The 11,874-nt window shown below is 43.3% G+C and overlaps 1 long non-coding RNA gene across 1 annotated transcript; it reads left to right on the top strand.

Annotated features, from left to right (window-relative positions):
* Positions 1 to 6,174: 6,174 nt before the first annotated feature.
* LOC142422564 (uncharacterized) lies at positions 6,175 to 11,561 on the top strand. The gene is made up of 3 exons (XR_012779093.1): positions 6,175 to 6,333; positions 9,111 to 9,234; positions 10,665 to 11,561. It is a non-coding gene; the product is annotated as an uncharacterized LOC142422564 (long non-coding RNA).
* The last annotated feature ends 313 nt before the right edge of the window (positions 11,562 to 11,874 follow it).

Genomic DNA, 11,874 nt, shown 5'->3' on the forward strand with positions numbered 1-11,874 from the left:
TTAGGTTTAGGGTTAAGTTTAAACCTAGGGTTAGGGTTGGGGTTAGGATTAAGGCTGGGTTAGGGTTAGGGTAAGACCTAGGTTTAGGGTTAGGTTTAAGTTTAGGGTTAGGGTTAGGGTAAGTGTTAGTGTATGGTTACACCTAGGGTTTGGGTTAGGTTTAGGGTTATGGTTAAACCTAGGCTTAGGTTTAGGGTTATACGTAGAGTTAGGTTTAGGTTAGACCTAGGTTTAGGGTTAGGGATAGGGGAAGACCAACATTTAGGTTTTGGGTTAGACCTAGGGTTAGATTAAGGGTTAGGGTTCGAACTAGGTTTAGGGTTAGTGTTAGGTTTGGACCTAGTGTTAAGGTTAGGGTTAGGGTTAGGATTAGACATAGGCTTTGGGCTAGGGTTAGGGTTAAGATTAGGGTTAGGGTTAGGGTAAGACATAGGGGTAGGGTTAGTTTTAGGTTTAGGTTTAGGTTTAGGGTTAGGGTTAAGTTAAGTGTTTGCGTCATGGTTAGACCTAGGGTTAGGGTTAGGGTTAGTAGTAGGGTTAGGCTTAAGGTTAGACCTAGGGTTAAGTTTCGGGTTAGACCTAGGGTTAGGGTTAGGGTTAGGGTTAGGTATAGGTAAGACCTAGGTTTAGGGTTAGGGTTAGACCTAGTGTTAGGTTTAGGGTTAGAGGCAGGGTTAGTGGTAGGTTTAGGATTAGGGTTACGGTTATGGTTAGACCTAGGTTTAGTGTTGAAGTTCGGTTTAGGGTTAGACCTAGGGTTAGGGTTAGGGCTGGGGTTAGGGTTAGACCTAGTGTTAGGGTTATGGTTAGGGTTAGGTTTAGGGTAAGACCTAGGTTTAGGGTTAGGTTTAGGTTAAGGTTTAGGGTTAAGGTAAGTGTTAGCCTTATAGTTACACCTAGGGTTATGGTTAGTGTTAGGGTTAGACCCAGGGTTAGTTTTAGGGTTATACCTAGAGTTAGGGTTAGGTTTAGGTTTAGGTTAGACCTAGGTTTAGGGTTATGGTTAGGGGTAGACCAACGTTTAGATTTTGGGTTAGACATAGGGTTAGTGGTAGGTTTAGGATTAGGGTTATGGTTCGGGTTTGACCTAGGTTTAGGGTTGTGGTTAGGTTTAGGGTTAGACCTAGGGTTAGAGTTAGGGTTAGGGTTAGGGTTAGACCTAGGGTTAGGGTTAGGGATAGGGTTAGAGTTAAACCTAGGATTAGGGTTAGGGTTAGGTTTAGACCTAGGGGTAGGGTTAAGGTTAGGGTTGCGGATAGGTTTAGGGCTGGGTTAGGGTTAGGGTATGACCTAGGTTTAGGGTTAAGTTTAGGTTTAGGGTTAGGGTTAGGGTAAGAGTTCGCGTATGGTTACACCTAGGGTTAGGGTTAAGGTTAGGGTTATGGTTAAACCTAGGGTTAGGTTTAGGGTTATACCTAGAGTTAGAGTTAGGGTTAGGTTTAAGTTAGACCTAGGTTTAGGGTTAGGGTTAGGGGTAGACCAAAGTTTAGGTTTTGGGTTAGACCTAGGGTTAGGGTTAGGATTAGACATAGGCTTTGGGTTAGGGTTAGGGTTAACATTAGGGTTAGGGTTAGGGTAAGACCTAAGGGTAGGGTTAGTTTTAGGTTTATGGTTAGGGTTAGGTTAAGTGTTAGTGTTATGGTTAGACCTAGGGTAAGGTTAGGGTTAGTGGTAGGGTTAGGATTAGGGTTAGACCTAGGGTTAGGGTTAGGTTTAGGGTTAAGTTTAGACCTAGGGTTAGGATTAGGATTAGGGTTAGGGTTAGGATTAGGGTTAGGGTTAAAGTTAGACCTAGGGTTAGGGTAAGATTAGGTTTAGGGTTAGACCTAGGGTTAGGGTTAGGGTTAGACCGAGGGTTAATGTTAGGTTTAGGGTTAGGTTTAAGGTTAGACCTAGGGTTAGCGTTAGGGTTAGGGCTAGAGTTAGGGTTAGATTTAGGGTTAGACCTAGGGTTAGGGTTAGGGATAGGGTTAGAGTTAAACCTAGGATTAGGGTTAGGGTTAGGTTTAGGGTTAGGTTTAGACCTAGGGTGAGGGTTAAGGTTATGGTTGGGGTTAGGTTTAGGGCTGGGTTTGGGTTTGGGTAAGACCTATGTTTAGAGTTTGGTTTAGCTTTAGGTTTAGGGTTAAGGTTAGGGTTAAGGTAAGTGTTAGCATATGGTTACACCTAGGGTTAGGGTTAGGGTTAGACCGAGGGTTAGCGTTAGTGTTAGGGTTAGAGTTATGGTTAGGTTTAGGGTTAGACCTAGGTTTAGGGTTAGTGATAGGGTTAGAATTAAACCTTGGATTAGGGTTAGGGTTAGGTTTAGGGTTAGGTTTAGACCTAGGGTTAGGGTTAAGGTTAGGGTTGGGGTTAGGATTAGGGCTGGGTTAGGGTTAGGGTAAGACCTAGTTTTAGGGTTACGTTTAAGTTTAGGGTTAGGGTTAGGGTAAGTGTTAGCGTATGGTTACACCTAGGGTTAGATTTAGGGTTATGGTTAAACCTAGGGTTAGGTTTAGGGTTATACCTAGGGTTAGGGTTCGGGTTAGGTTTAGGTTAGACCTAGGTTTAGGGTTAGAGTTAGGGGAAGACCAACGTTTAGGTTTTGGGTTAGACCTAGGGTTAGGATTAGGGTTAGGGTAAGGGTTAGGGTTCGAACTAGGTTTAGGGTTAGGGTTATTTTTGGACCTAGGGTTAAGGTTAGTGTTAGAGTTAGGGTTAGGATTAGACATAGACTTTGGGCTAGGGTTAGGGTTAAGATTAGGGTTAGGGTTAGGTTAGACCTAGGGTTAGGGTTAGGGTTAGGGGTAGACCAACGTTTAGGTTTTGGGTCAGATCTAGGGTTAGGATTAGGGTTAGGGTAAGGGTAAGGGTTCAAACTAGGTAAGGGTTAGGGTTAGGTTTGACCTAGGGTTAAGGCTTGGGTTAGGATTAGACATAGGCTTTGGGTTAGGGTTAAGATTAGGGTTAGGGTTAGGGTAAGACCTAGGTTTAGGGTTAGGTTTAAGTTTAGGGTTAGGTTTAGGGTAAGTGTTAGCATATGGTTACACCTAGGGTTATGGTTAGCGTTAGGGTTATGGTTAGGGTTAGGTTTAGAGTAAGACTTAGGTTTAGGGTTAGGTTTAGGTTTAGGTTTAGGGTTAGGGTGTTAGCGTTATCGTTACACCTAGGGTTAGGGTTAGGGTTAAACCTAGGGTTAGGTTTAGGGTTATACCTAGAGTTAGGGTTAGGGTTAGGTTTAGGTTAGACCTAGGGTTAAGGTTAGGGTTAGGGGTAGACCAACGTTTAGGTTTTGGGTTAGATCTAGGGTTAGGGTTAGGATTAGGGTTAGGGTAAGGGTAAGGGTTCAAAGTAGGTAAGGGTTAGTGTTTGGTTTGGACCTAGGCTTAAGGCTTGGGTTCGGATTAGACATAGGCTTTGGGTTAGGGATAAGATTAGGGTTAGGGTTAGGGTAAGACCTAGGTTTAGGGTTAGGTTTAGGGTAAGTGTTAGCATATGGTTACACCTAGCGTTATGGTTAGGCTTAGGGTTATGGTTAGGGTTAGGTTTAGGGTAAGACCTAGGTTTAGGGTTAGGTTTAGGGTTAGGGTGTTAGCGTTAGCGTTACACCTAGGGTTAGGGTTAGGGTTAAACCTAGGGTTAGTTTTAAGGTTATACCTAGAGTTAGGGTTAGGGTTAGGTTTAGGTTAGACCTAGGGTTAGGGTTAGGGTTAGGGGTAGACCAACGTTTAGGTTTTGGGTTAGATCTAGGGTTAGGGTTAGGATTAGGGTTAGGGTTGTTAGACCTAGGGTTAGGGTTAGGGTTAGGTTTAGGTTTAGACCTAGGGTTAGCGTTAGGGTTAGGGCTAGAGTTAGGGTTAGGTTTAGGGTTTAACCTAGGGTTAGGGTTAGGGATAGGGTGAGATTTAAACCTAGGATTATGGTTAGGGTTTGGGTTAGGTTTAGGTTTAGGTTTAGACATAGGGTTAGAGTTAAGTTTAGGGTTGGGGTTAGGTTTAGGGCTGGGTTAGGGTTAGACCTAGGTTTAGGGTTAGGTTTAGGTTTAGATTTAGGGTTAGGGTTTGGTAAGTGTTAGCATATGGTTACACCTAGGGTTAGGGTTTGGGTTATGGTTAGACCTAGGGTTAGGTTTAGGGTTATACCTAGAGTTAGGGTTAGGGTTAGGTTTAGGTTAGACCTAGGTTTAGGGTTAGGGTTAGGGGTAGACCAACACTCAGGTTTTGGGTTAGACCTAGGGTTAGGTTTAGGAAAATGGTTAGGGTAAGGGTTAGGGTTAGAACTAGGCTTAGGGTTAGGGTTAGGTTTGGGCCTAGTGTTAAGGTTAGTGTTAGGGTTAGGGTTAGGATTAGACATAGGCTTTGGGTTAGGGTTAGGGTTAAGTTTAGGGTTAGGGTTAGGGTAAGACCAAGGGGTAGTGTTAGGATTAGGGTTAGGTTTAGGTTTAGAGTTAGGTTTATTGTTAGGCTAAGTGTTAGGATTATGGTTAGACCTAGGGTTAGGGTTAGGGTTAGGGTTATGGTTAGACCTAGGGTTAGATTTAGGATTAGGGTTAGGGTGAGGGTTAGTGATAGAGTTAGGTTTAGAGTTAGACCTTGGTTTAGGGTTAGGTGTAGGGTTAGGTTTAGAATTAGGGTTAGGATTAGGCCTAGGGTTAGGGTTAGGGTTAGGGGTAGGGTTAGGATTAGGGTTAGACCTAGGGTTCGGGTTAGGTTTAGGGTTAGACCTAGGGTTAGGTTTAGGGTTAGACCGAGGGTTAAGGTTAGGTTTAGGGTTAGGGTTAGACTTAGGGTTAGCGTTAGGGTTAGAGTTAGGGTTAGGTTTAAAGTTAGACCTAGGGTTAGGGTTAGGGATAGGGTTAGAGTTAAACCTAGCATTAGGGTTAGGGTTAGGTTTAGGGTTAGGTTTAGACCTAGGGTTAGGGTTAAGGTTACGGTTGCGCTTAGGTTTAGTGCTGGGTTAGGGTTAGGGTAAGACCTAGGTTTAGGGTTAGGTTTAGGTTTAGGGTTAGGTTTAGGGTAAGTGTTAGCGTATGGTTACACCTAGGGTTAAGGTTTGGGTTAGGGTTAGGGTTAGGGTTAAACCTATGGTTAGGTTTATGGTTATACCTAGAGTTAGTGTTAGGGGTAGGTTTTCGTTAGACCTAGGTTTAGGGTTAGGGTTAGACCAACATTTAGCTTTTGGTGTAGACCTAGGGTTAGTGTTAGAATTAGGGTTAGCCTAATGGTTAGGGTTCGAACTAGGTTTAGGGTTAGGGTTAGGTTTGGACCTAGTGTTAAGGTTAGGGTTAGGGTTAGGGTTAGGATTAGACATAGGCTTTGGGTTAGGGTTAGGGTTAAGATTAGTTTTAGGGTTAGGGTAAGACCTAGGGGTAGGGTTAGTTTTAGGTTTAGGGTTAGGGTTAGGGTAAGTGTTAGCGTTATGGTTAGACCAAGGGTTAGGGTTAGGGTTAGTGGTAGGGTTAGGCTTACGGTTAGACCTAGGGTTAGGTTTCAGGTTAGACCTAGGGTTAGGGTTAAGGTTAGGTATAGGTTAGACCTAGGTTTAGGGTTAGGGTTAGACCTAGTGTTAGGTTTAGGGTTAGACCTAGGGTTAGTGGTAGGTTAGGATTAGAGTTACGGTTAAGGTTAGATCTAGGTTTTGGGTTGTGGTTAGGTTTAGGGTTAGACCTAGGGTTAGGGCTAGGGCTAGGGTTAGGGTTAGACCTAGTGTTAGGGTTAGGTTTAGGGTAAGACCTAGGTTTAGGGTTAGTTTTAGATTTAGGGTTAGGGTTAGGGTAAGTGTTAGCATTATCGTTATACCTAGGGTTAGGGTTATGGTTAGACCTTGGGTCAGGTTTAGGGTTATACCTAGAGTTAGGGTTAGGGTTATGTGGGAAGCCGGAGCTCTCGCGAGATGTGGGAAGCCACAGCTCTCATGATGTGGGTAGCCGCAACTCTCGCTGCCATTACTAGATGGCGCCGGGCAGTCAGGGCGGTGGTCCAACTAAGTGGTAAACAACCACTTAGCGCATGCGCGATGCTGAGATGACGTAGTCATAACTCCACCCTGGAGTATGCAAACGAAGGTTCTGGCGAACTCACCAATCTATGCATGAGGTTTTGACAAATGCACCAATCAAGGCACAGCACGTCCCCATAGAGCATATATAAGCAGCAGTAGTCTGGGGTTTCAAGGTCTTTACCGCATAATGAAAAATAAAACACCTGTGGAAGAATCCTGTTGTGGCGCGTCTTTTCTTGCTGGCGAGACCTGGCGCGCGACAAATGGTGCAGAGAACCCGGGAATTTATGATTATCTAAGGCACGAGCGGAGACCCCCACCAGGGAGGATTCAGAACCACACGGAATTATAGAGGTAAGTTCTGAGAGACATGAGCCTGAACGATTGCTAGAGCTGCAAACTGTTGTATGCATTCTAATACTTTCACTTTCGGTTTCAACGGCGGACAGCCTGCTGCTTCTTATCTTGCAAATAAAACCGTGTGAACCTGTGTGTTAAATTCTTGTCTACATAAGTAGGGAATATGGGGAACGTAGCAATAAACACCATGGTTACAGCGCTTGATGCTTTATTAAGGAAGAGAGGATTAAAAATTTCAGAGCCGACGCTGCGTAAGTTTGTAACAAATGTGGATGAGACAGCACCGTGGTTTTTATCTACAGGTTCTCTGACTTTGGCGAGTTGGAACAAACTGGGCTGGGATGTAGACCGAGCTGCAAAAGAAGGGAAATTGAAACCGGGAACTAGACCCATCTGGAAGTTAATAAAAGCATGTATTGAGGATAAAGAGTGTAGACAGTCACTACAGCAGGGACAGCAGGCTTTGGAGGACGTTCAGGAAAGCATGTCAGAAACAGAACTGGACGAGTCCAAAGAGGCTCGGGGCGAGTCCAAAGAGGCTCGGGGCGAGTCCAAGGAGACTCGGGAAAGGCATGCCCAAACAGAAGAAACTGCGCAGGTAGAATTAGGGGAGGAAGTTGATCAACAGAAGAAGAACCGTACCCGCCATTCGGAGTCTTTAAATCCGTGGCGAGAACTAGAACTCTTGGAAATATCAGAGGAGGAGGAGGAGCAGTTAGAGGAGATAGCTGCTCGCTATGAGGAAGGGCGTCATGATGCACTAAAAGCGGCCGAAAGAGGGCGGTATAGTGCTATGCGGAAGTCAGCTGTGAGCCCATCAGCACCACCTCCTTATAAGGAAGAAAAGCAAAAAGGGTGTGGCTATTCCTTTTGCCCACCCAATATCCGTAGAGAAATTCAACAAATGTATCCAGTATTTGAGGATCAGAATAACGCTCGTTATCATACACCCGTAGAACACAAGCAAGTAAAGGACTTAGCTGAAGCTGTGAGAGCTTATGGAGTAAGTGCAAATTATACTCAATCTTTAATTGAAAGGCTTACGAGTCAAGCTATGACTCCTGCCAATTGGACATTTGTAACAAAAGCAGTATTGACTACAGGACAGTACCTGGAATGGAAATCTTTATGGCAGGATTTATTAACAGCTCAGGCTAGAGAAAATGCTGCAGCAGGACAGCCAGCATGGGATTTTGAAATGCTTACAGGCCAAGGAAGATGGGTTAATAATCAGACAGCATATCCATTGCAAGTATATCAGCAAATAAATTCTGCTGCAAGCAAGGCATGGATAACTTTACCTAATAAAGGAGAGGTTAGAGGCAACTTAACAAAAATTATACAGGGACCTACTGAAACTTTTTCAGATTTTGTGGCACGAATGTTGGATGCAGCAAAAAAATTTTTTGGAGATCAAGACACAGCTATGCCTCTTATTGAGCAGCTAGTTTTTGAGCAGTGTACAAGTTTCTACACTGTGCGCCACTACAGATGAGTGGGCAATTTTTAAGTGCAGTTTTAATGCACTAATAGACAACCATTATCCTAAACATTCTTTGTTGCAGTTTGTGACTGCACATCCAGTAATTTTTCCCCGTGTCACTGTTAACCATCCCATTAAGGAAGCTTTAGACATTTATACAGATGGCTCTAAAACAGGTAAAGGATGTTATGTGATAAATAATCAAGTGACTACATTACAATTTTTAGCTAATGCACCTCAATTAGTAGAATGTTTGGTGGTCTTAGAAGTTTTTAAGAAATTCACGGAACCAATTAACATCATATCTGACTCCCATTACGTAGTCAACGCAGTATCTAAGCTGGAAATTGCTGGCTGCATTAAGCAATCTAGCAAGGTAGCAAACATATTGTCTCAAATTAGAAAATGTATTTTGCAACGAAAACACCCATTTTATATTCAGCATATACGTGCTCATAGCTTGCTCCCGGGACCTATGGTGAAAAGTAATGATTTGGCTGATCAAGCTACAAGAGCTTTTCCTGTGTTAACTAAATCCAATTTTGAACTTGCTAAAGACTTTCATGAGCTGTATCATGTGCCTGCTGCCACTCTACGCATTAAGTTTTCAATTACTCGCGCAGAGGCTCGTACTATTGTGTTGCAATGCGCCAAGTGTGCAGAATTTATTTCTAAACCTTCAGTTGGAGTAAATCCTCGAGGCGTCCGTCCTCTCGACATCTGGCAAATGGACGTTACCCACATATCTGCTTTTGGAAAGTTGCAGTACGTGCATGTGTCAGTGGACACCAGTTCTGGCATTGTACATGCAACACCCCTAACGGGGGAAAAATCCAGCCAAGTAATTCAACATTGCTTAGAGGCTTGGAGTGCATGGGGAAAGCCCACCATATTAAAAACGGATAATGGGCCTGCATATACTTCCACCAAGTTCCGACAGTTTTGCTTGCAAATGCAAGTAAAACACCTCACGGGCTTGCCGTACAATCCCCAAGGGCAAGGAATTGTGGAACGGTGTCATCGTACTTTAAAACAATATTTATTAAAACAAAAAGGGGGAATAGAGGCCGTGACGGTCACTACCCCTAGAATGGCCTTATCTTTAACTCTTTTTACTCTAAATTTTTAAAATCTGGATGAGAAAGGCCAATCAGCTGCAGACAGACATGGACAATGGCCAAAGCCACCAAAGGAAATGGCCCGATGGAAAAATGTATTGGATAATAAATGGTATGGCCCGGACCCCATATTAATCAGGTCCAGGGGAGCAATTTGTGTTTTTCCACAGAAAGAAGAAAACCCCATCTGGGTGCCAGAGAGACTGGTGAGACTAATTAAGGAGGATGAAGATCGTGGGAGCAGGAAGAATGAAGAAGACGATGATCAACCTAATAATGTTGCTGATACTGATGGTAATATGGACCCCAATAGTTAAAGGAGTTTCTTTATGGGCTATAGCTAAAACTTGGCCTGTACCTATTCCCATACACTCGAATGCATCAATATTACCCTTATTCTTATCAACGCAATGTGATTTGGGAATACCATGTATTACACCTAGAGGTGTATATAATGCAAGCAATTTTACATTGGCATATATTTTGTGTATATAATGCAAGCAATTTTACATTGGCATATATTTTGTGTTTTACCACCATTAATACTAGTGCACCTTGTATACATGTAAGAAATGGGTCTTTAGTCAATTGGGTGGATCCTTCTGGAGACTCTGCAGTTAATAATATTATATCCACCCTTATGAAAGTTGCACAAGGTGCTACAGGTGGAAGTGGCACCTCTGAGAAAGGAAAAGGTGTAAATATAACAACACTCATGATGATTCGTGAGGGATCTAGGCCCTCTGGGCCCATCTATGAATCAGTAGTGCCACCTAATGTGACCAGACGTGTCATATTACCTAGTTGTTTACCTGAAAAAGGTTTCCCGCCTTCTTTTACTCAATGTCAGTCTCCAAACTATCGGAACAAACCTATTATACCAGGTTTTGATATGACTCCAGCTTTAGGTAAAGCAAAATGGAATAGCAGTATTAATATCACTGGTCCTGATAATACTTGGCCGTGGTATGAATGGATATTATATAATCAACGTGGAGCATCTACAATAGTGACTCCTTTTGCAAAAATGTTTGGAATTAATGATACTTTATACAATGTCACCGGTGTATACAATACCACTACAAAGAGGCTGAAAGTAAATACTATGGTTAATATATCAAGAGTGCAATTTCAGCCATCACCTGTTTGTGTCCAGCCCCCATTTTTCTTTCTGTTAACATTCAACATTAGTCATGCAAATGATACATTTTGGGAAGCTTCATGTAATAGTTTTAGCAGTCAGTGTTGGCTTGCTGAATGTTGGAATGGCTCTGAGCCATTTGCCTTGATAGTAAAGATTCCCACTATGATACCTGTACCGGTTGAAGCAGATCCCAATACTTTTCCTATTGCTACACTTTATAGATATAAAAGAGATTTTGGCATTACTGCAGCAATTATTACAGCTATTACTATCTCAGCTGCAGCAGCGGTTACAGCAGGATTGGCTATGTCCAATCAAGTAATGACAGCAAATGTCATTAACAATATTACGCAATCTACATCAGAAGCTTTATCTACAGTCCATAAATTGGATGCTCGATTAATGTCTGGTTTACTGTTAGTAAACCAGAGAGTTGATTTATTACAACAACAAGTGGATACTCTTACGAGCATGGTGCAATTAAGTTGTGTTTCTTCAACACCTAATTTGTGCATAACACCTTTAAAATTCTTGAATGAGTCTTCTTTTAGCAGCAAGAATATATCCCAGTATCTTACAGGACAATGGACAGCTGAGCTGGAAGAACTTCAAGAACAACTCCGGATGCAGATTACGACTCTTAATGGCATAAGAATGAAACCCATAACTGTTGGAGATTTTACTTCTTGGCTTTCTACTGCCTTTTCCTACTTTAAAGAGTGGGTGGGGGTGTTTACATTTGCTGCAATAATGTGCTGTGGAGGAGTGTTGTTGCTATGGTTGCTCTGCAAGCTTAAAGCCCAGCAGAAATGTGACAAAGCCATCATCACGCAGGCGCTCTTAGCGATTGAGCGCGGAGGTTCCCATGATCTTTGGCTTTCTTTGTTTAGAGAAAATTAACCCCCATAAGTTGTCAGCTCTTGAACCCCAAGGGAATTGTCCCATTGCACTGGGAAGAGTGACAGAAATTGGATCTTGGTCAGCCCTTGCACCATGTGGAGCTTTGCTCATTGCACACATCAGGGTGACCAGATTTGGGTTTTTATATCCATCTTGATCTCCTGGGGCTGCTGGAGGCTCCGGGATGGATCGATGGACTTTATATCCATCTTGATCTTTTGGAGCTGCTGGAGGCTCTGGAATTGATCGATGGATTAGGCTTAAAATAAAAAAGAAAGGAGGAGATGTGGGAAGCCGTAGCTCTCGCGAGATGTGGGAAGCCACAGCTCTCGTGATGTGGGTAGCCGCAACTCTCGCTGCCATTACTAGATGGCGCCGGGCAGTCAGGGCGGTGGTCCAACTAAGTGGTAAACAACCACTTAGCGCATGCGCGATGCTGAGATGACGTAGTCATAACTCCACCCTGGAGTATGCAAACGAAGGTTCTGGCGAACTCACCAATCTATGCATGAGGTTTTGGCAAATGCACCAATCAAGGCACAGCACGTCCCCATAGAGCATATATAAGCAGCAGTAGTCTGGGGTTTCATGGTCTTTACCGCATAATGAAAAATAAAACACCTGTGGAAGAATCCTGTTGTGGCGCGTCTTTTCTTGCTGGCGAGACCTGGCGCGTGACAGGGTTAGGTTTAGGTTAGACCTAGGTTTAGTGTTAGGGTTAGGGGTAGACCTAGGGTTAGGTTTAGGGTTAGACCTAGGTTTAGGGTTAGGAATAGGTTTAGAGTTAGGGTTAGGGTTAGACCTAGGTTTAGGGTTAGGTTTGGACCTAGTGTTAGGGTTAGGATTAGATATAGGGTTAGGGTTAAGGTTAGGGTTAGACCTAGCATTAG

Source organism: Tenrec ecaudatus, chromosome 12 (assembly GCF_050624435.1).
Source record: "Tenrec ecaudatus isolate mTenEca1 chromosome 12, mTenEca1.hap1, whole genome shotgun sequence".
Lineage (NCBI taxonomy): Eukaryota > Metazoa > Chordata > Mammalia > Afrosoricida > Tenrecidae > Tenrec > Tenrec ecaudatus.